This window comes from Pteropus vampyrus, unplaced genomic scaffold (genome assembly GCF_000151845.1).
Source record: "Pteropus vampyrus isolate Shadow unplaced genomic scaffold, Pvam_2.0 Scaffold8, whole genome shotgun sequence".
Taxonomy (NCBI): domain Eukaryota; kingdom Metazoa; phylum Chordata; class Mammalia; order Chiroptera; family Pteropodidae; genus Pteropus; species Pteropus vampyrus.
Genome location: NW_011888789.1, coordinates 14,927,371 through 14,934,182, shown reverse-complemented (window position 1 = coordinate 14,934,182; position 6,812 = coordinate 14,927,371). Strand labels below are relative to the sequence as shown.

At 38.7% G+C, this 6,812-nt stretch overlaps 2 protein-coding genes across 2 annotated transcripts in view; one reads left to right on the top strand and one right to left on the bottom strand.

Moving 5' to 3' along the window:
• AP3M2 (adaptor related protein complex 3 mu 2 subunit) overlaps positions 1–6,747 on the bottom strand; it is a 68,161-nt gene extending 61,414 nt beyond the window's left edge. Inside the window, exons 1-2 of the mRNA XM_023519747.1 lie at positions 6,618–6,747; positions 2,118–2,435 (exon numbers count right to left, since the gene is read on the bottom strand). The gene's annotated coding sequence lies outside the window, so the exon portion shown is untranslated. The remainder of the gene's footprint in view (positions 1–2,117; positions 2,436–6,617) is intronic.
• Positions 6,604–6,812, top strand: part of KAT6A (lysine acetyltransferase 6A) — a 99,359-nt gene continuing 99,150 nt past the window's right edge. Inside the window, exon 1 of the mRNA XM_023520085.1 lies at positions 6,604–6,702. The gene's annotated coding sequence lies outside the window, so the exon portion shown is untranslated. The remainder of the gene's footprint in view (positions 6,703–6,812) is intronic.

The window sequence follows — 6,812 nt, the reverse complement described above, 5'->3', positions numbered from 1 at the left end:
AAATGTAATTACAGATACTAGAGAAATTACATGGATTATAAGAGAATTTCCTGAAACTGAAATGGACAAAATCTTAGAAAAATATTATCCAAACTGATTAAAGAAGATAGAAAACCATAATAATTTACAAGCATTAGGAAATTAATCAGTATATAAACATTTTCCCACAAAGAAAACACTAGGTCTAGAATGCTTTATTGGTGTATTTTTCCGAATGTTTAAAGAACAAATGATTCTGTCTTATAAAATTATCTAGCAAATGAAAAAAGGAACTCTCCTTTCTCATTTTATAAGGCCAACATAAGTTTGATACCAAAACAAGCAAGAAAATTATAGATTTTCAAGACAGGAAAATTATAGATCAGATTCTCTTATGAACATAATCACGCAAATCCTAAACAAATTATCAATGCATGTAATCCTGCTATTCATAAAAAAAGATAATATATCATAACCAAGTTGAGTTTGTCCCAGGAATACAAATTTGATCTAACTTAAAAAAAAAAATCATTGCCTTGCATTACCTTCGGGAGATTAAAAGAAAAAATCAACAGTCATGTCATTAGTTGTAGAAAGAGCAGTTAATGAAATTTAAATAACAGTTGGAAGTGTAAAACAAGTCTTAGCAAAGTGGAAACAGAAGGAAAGTTCTTCATCCTCCTAAAAGCATCCTCAAAAGCTACAGTAAATATCCTCAATTCGAAAGCATTCCTTTTGTAAGATTAAAAGACAAAGAGTACAAGTATCACCACACACGATAAAAAAAAAAAAAAGAATTGATATATTTATATAAATTAATAATAGGAGCTTCTACTTACCAAAAGTGAAATGACAAGCTAAAAACTAGGGGAACTAATATTCAACATATATAACTGCCACATATCAGTACCTGTAATACATAAAGAACTAAGAAAGATAGAAGGAATGCAATAGAAAAATAGGCAAAAGAACAGAACAAGAACTTTACTGAAAACTCAAATGGCAAATAAACATAGGGAGAAAAAAGATCAATCTCACTAGTAATCAGGGATATACAAATTAGACACAACAATAATAATATTAATAAGAGTTAACATTATGGTGTGCTTACTATATAACGCAAACTATTTTAGTGCTATAACTATAGCAACTTTTCAAATTTTCACAACAATCCTATGTGATAGTATGGCAGGCTTTAGTATTATTAATTGATATGCCCTGCATGAGCATGAGAAAGTGTTAAAGTCAGGCAGTATAACTCCTTCAACTTTGTTCTTTTTCAAACTTGTATGACAATTCTATATCTTTTGTATTTTCTTAAGACTTTTAGAACCTGTCAGTTTCTACAAATGATTCTTGATAGGATTAGGATTGCAACTGCATTACATTGTTTCCCAATCTACGAACAAGGCATATCTTCCCATTTTCTTCGGTCTTCTTCAATTTCTCTCAGCAATATTTAATAGCATTCAATGAAAATATCTTTGTATCACATTTTGTTTATCCATTCATCCATCAGTGGACATTTGGGTTGCTTCTACATCTTGGCTCTTGTCAATATGAACAAGAATATGCAAACATCTCTTCAAGACCCTGCTTTCAATTCTTTGGCATATATACCCAGAAGTAGGATTGCTGAATCATATGGTATTCCTATTTTTAATTTTTTGAGGCACAGCCGTTACTACTTTATACAGCAGTGACACCATTTTACATTCCCACCAACAATATACAAGGGTTCCAATATCTCCACATACTTATGAACACTTTTTCTTTTCTTTCTTTTTTTATAGTAGACATCCTAATGGGTGTGACATGGTATCTAATTGTGATTTTGATTTTGCAATTCCGTAATGTAGTGATGTTGAGCATCTTTACATGGGCTTATTGGCCATTTGTATATCTCTTTTTGGCAAAAAGTCAATTCAAACTCTGCCCATTTTAAAAATCAGATTGTTTTACACTTGATTTTTGTATATTGATCTTATATCCTGCAACCTTGAGAGAAATTAATTCTAGAAGTTGCTTGTAGATTCTGTAGAATTCCCTAGATAGAAAATCATGTCACCTATGAGTAAAGAGTTTTATTTATTTATTTCCAATTTGAATGCCTCCCCCCCTTTTTTTCCTTGACTTACCGTTCTAGCTAGAATCCAGAGCACAATGTTGAATAGAAGTGGTGACAGTAGACACCTTTGCCTCGATCATGTCTTATAGGGAAAGTATTGGTCTCTTATCATGATCTTGTTAGTTGTAGATTTTTCTTACACATTCATTATCAGTGTGAGAACTTCTCTTTTATTCCTAATTTGCTGAGAGATTTTTATCAGGAATAGATGTCGAATTTTGTCAAATTTTTCTTCTGTATCTCCTGAGATTGTCACTGTCCAGGGTGATCTGGAATACCGGGATGCCCTGGATGGCACAGAGGGGATCCTTGGTTCTTTCCCACCAACCTAGAAGAGAATTACCAAATCAGCGGGAGATTGGAAAAGAAAGGTTTGTTGAAAGTAGGTTTTAAGAACAAAAAGCGTTGGCCACAGCATGGGGGATACAGCCTCATGGGGGATACAGCCTCGGGGAATTTAGAGAACAAAAGGCAAGGGCTGTAACTTAGGGAAAGCAAAGTGTTTTCAGATGGAAAAGAGCCAAGTTAGAGGGGGCAGCAGCAGAGAGAAGGTGAAGTGAAAGATAGGCTAAGATAACATTGCAAGAGTTGGGGGTGGGGAATGGGCTTCACCAGTAACACTGGAAGCACCCTAGAATCCAGGAGCTGTATTTTATATTGCTCTTGACGGGCGGTTATAAGGGGTAGGGCTAGATGATTGGCATAGGTGGTAGGGCTAGATTGATTGACATTCGACTGTCTTTAAGGGTGATTCCCTGGTTCTGCCTTCACTCCCACTCATGTCCATATATCAAGATTATCATATGATTTTTTTCTGTTTTAGTTTGCTAAAAAATAACCAAAAGCCAATGGAAAAATATAGAGAGAGATATAGATCCACGGAAGATCTAGCTATTGTAATGAACAGAGATTTAAAATGGCTTGGATTGATATGTTCAAGACAGTATAGGCAAAGGTGGAGAAAATAAATAAAAAGAGGGAGAATTTCTTCAAATGAATTTTTGCCATATGAAAATTCTAGAATTTAAAAATACAATGACCAATATTAAGAACTCAATAAGTAGATGTAAGAGATTTAAGAGAAGATTTAGATAGATGGGTAGAAAATATACAGACTCATGCACAAAAAGGCCAAAAAGATGATAGTAAATATAGATGGTAAAGATGAGAAATTCTGACATATATAATTGAAATGCTAAAAGGAAAAGAGAAATAAGAAGAGATAGTGACCAAGAATTTTCTAAAACAAAGATATCAAGCTACAAATTCAAGGGACTCCATGAGTGGCACTCATGAACCCAAATGTGATAAAAACAAAGCAAACCACATCTAGACATATCGCAGGAGAACAATTGTAGAAAACTAAAGGAAAAAGTACTAAATGAAGCCAGAGGAAAAAAGACTTTAGTTTTCAAAGGAATAACAAAGGAATGATGTAAAAAAACCTTGCCAAACTAGAATGTTATATTCAGCAACAATATGGAAGATCAAATGAAGTTTTTAGGCAAACGAAAATGGAGAGAACGTGTCACCAGCAGACCTACTCTGAACAGAGGAATTATTCAGAAAGAAGGAAAAAATTCCAGTCAGAAGCACAAAAATGTATAGTGCAACAAGGAGCAACATAAATGGTAAATATGTAGGTGAATATAGTGAGTATTGACTGTACAGAACAATAATTATAAAACCTGTGTAGCTTAAAATATATGCACAATTAAAATTTGTGACAACAAAAAACACAAAGGAGGAAGGGTAGCGGAGGCATAGTGTGTAGTCTAAGGTCTTAGCATTTGGGGGAAAGTAGTATAAGTAATCACTTATACTAGAATGCATTAACTCAAACAGGCATGCTGTAACCTCAAAGATTTCTAAAAGAATGTAAAACTAATAAGCTAATAGAGGAAGTTAATAATATAATTAAAATAGTTTAATTAATTCAAAAGAAGGCAAGAAATAATGGGTATAAAATAAGTGGACAAAAGGAAATAAATAGTAAGATGGCAAGTATAAATCCAAATACAGCAGTAATTATATTAAATGTAAGTGGACTAAAAATTTTTCCTGTTGAAACAAAGAGAGAGCAACCTTCCAATTTTTATATTTAGCTAGACTCTGCATAAAAAAATGTAGTTACCAACAACTGAAAAGGCAGGGATTCCTAGTGCAAAATGTGGAAGAGGGAAATAACTTTTAGCCATCAGCCCTGCAGGGCTGAATTCTGAGTCAAGTTTGAAGCATGAAAAGCTCTCCTTTCAGTGTTGTGGATTGTCTTTCAACATGTGAAACAGGAGGGCTTTAATCTGTTTTTGTTGCAGATCTTTTATTTTGAGATCTCCTGAATGTGGCCTTAAATTATGCAAATGTTAAGCAAAGACTCTCTACAGGAAGCTATTTAAAAAGCTAAACTGTGTTTTGTTGTTGCAAATTGTTTTAAATTCTTGCTACTGTGTGCTTGAACTCCAGTTTGGTCTTTTCACAGGAATGGCTGTGGCTAGTTTTCTTCCAAAGTATCCAAAGGCAAACAGTTCATTTCTGTACATATTATTTTTCTTCTGAAGACCACAGACTAGTCTCAAAGAACACATTTTTTCCCCCTATTAATATGACTTTACTTGTCCTCTTTGGGAAATAAAAATCTTGCTTTGTTTTTCTAAAAGAGAATTCTCTTCAACTCCCCGCCCCCCCCCCATGTATTTCCATTACAAATAGTTTCCATTTTACCTGAGAGTAAGTCTGATATATCTAGGATGGAAAATATCCTTTCTAATAGGTTGTCTTGTATCCCCAAGTTTCTCTAATTGGATGATGGGGCTTGGAAGTAGGTGATGGAGGGTGATTCAGTTAATCTCACCACTCTGCACTTATGTTATCAGTGCCAGTGCTAGGATATTAAGTTGGCTGGACCATAATCTGAAAATGTTATTATTGAACGTTCTAGACAGTCTAAAGATTAGAGGGGAGAAAAGCTATAGAGAAAGGAAAGTATAGATTGAGTTACAAAGAAGACAGGGCTTGCATTGTAAATTCCATCTCTTTCTTAGTGCCTTAAAAATGTTCATTCACTAGCAACTTTTTTTTTTTTTTTGTCTGTACTGCTTTCTCCACACCACCGCGGAGATGCAAGGAGGCATCCTAGAGGAGCCTATCTGGTAATACATTCATACAATGTATAAAGTGCCATACATCAAATGTCAAAGGAGTAGAGCGAATGGTGGAATATTACCGAAGTTCAGAAAAGGAAGTAAACACAGAAGTCAAGGGAGTGAGTGAGAGGGTTGGTCTTTAAAGGTAAAGCTGGGATAAAATGAGGAGGTATTAAGGAAATTAGTTTAAGGTCTAGTGGCAGGAAAACACTTCCACACAAAATTATTAAGCAGTTAATATGTCTTTTCATTTGTCATTTACTGCCTTTCCAGCGAATGCAATGATATGAAACAAGTATGACTCAATCTCTGCCTCAAGGAGTTTAAAACTAGATGAGAGACAAGACAAAGAAACATACATGTAGCCAGTAGAGAACAGACAGGCCATGAAAAAGTGCCAGTTCATGGTTCAGCCATAAATTCGGACAAGAGCAATTCTGCATAGGGCATGAGTAGAATACAGGCGTTGGAGTAAGAGAGATCTCGGTTCCAAACTCAGATGTGTGCCACAAAATAGCTGTGAGACCTTGTGCAAGTCTTACAACCCTAGTCTATGCTATTTTCTATAAAAATGGCTCTGGTAAGGTCCAACAAGTCTTTCAGTTGTGAGGATGAAATCATTGTGGTGATTTGACAAAGAGCTTGACAGGGGTGTCTTAAGTTTCTACCCTTTTCCCCGTCTCATCGCACCTTTTTCCTTCAGTAGGAGATGTTTGGTGTGATACGAGCAGAAGGGAAGGATGAAGGGAGGCAACTTCCTCCCCGCCCTTCACCCCCTCCTTGCCGCCCCAGCTCCCGACCTCAGGTTCCGGGAGTCACTGTGGAAGTGGGCTGAGGGCACAGAAATGGGGAGGGAAGATCTGCTAACTGTAAACACAGACGCCATCAAGAGTTCAGATCCCCTCTGGCCACCGGATTTCCGTGCCACAATGAAGCCACCCCACCCATACGCCTGCTCTCAGTTTCCCAAGCTGTGTAATGGGGATACACCATCTCCTTTTCTCCCGGGTATCCACCTGACCTAACAGCGTCTAAAAGGGGAAAAGGAGCCCCAAGTTGTTGGCCTCCAGCCCCATCAGGTCCTCCTCCCACTTTGGCTTTGGCCTTTTGTACCGGCCCCACGTGACCCGCCCGGCCGGCTCTTCCCTCCTGCCCCGCCCCGCCCTCCGGCCTTTCCCGGCTCCCGGCCCAGCTCTTCCCGCTCCTCAACCGCCCCCCTCCCGCGATCCTTCGCCCTCCCTCTCCCCCTAGCCTCCCTCCTAGGCTGTTCCTGCTCCCTCCCCCAGGCAGCCGTTCCCTCGCGATTCTTCCCCTCCCCCCGCGGCTGTTCCACCGCCTCGCCTCCCCTCCCCCCGGCCAGAGCTCACTGTCTCCAAGATGGCGGCCGTGTCAGTTTGGGGCATCTCCGCTGTCCGGCCCGGGGCCCCGGGGTCCCGGCTCTCTTCGCCCCCGGTAAGTAGCCGAGTGCCCACCCCCGATCGCCCCCGGCTGTCAAGCCCGAGGCTGAGCCGCTCCGGGGCCCGCTCCGCCGCCTCGCGGGGTCGGCGGACCGCTGCAGGCCC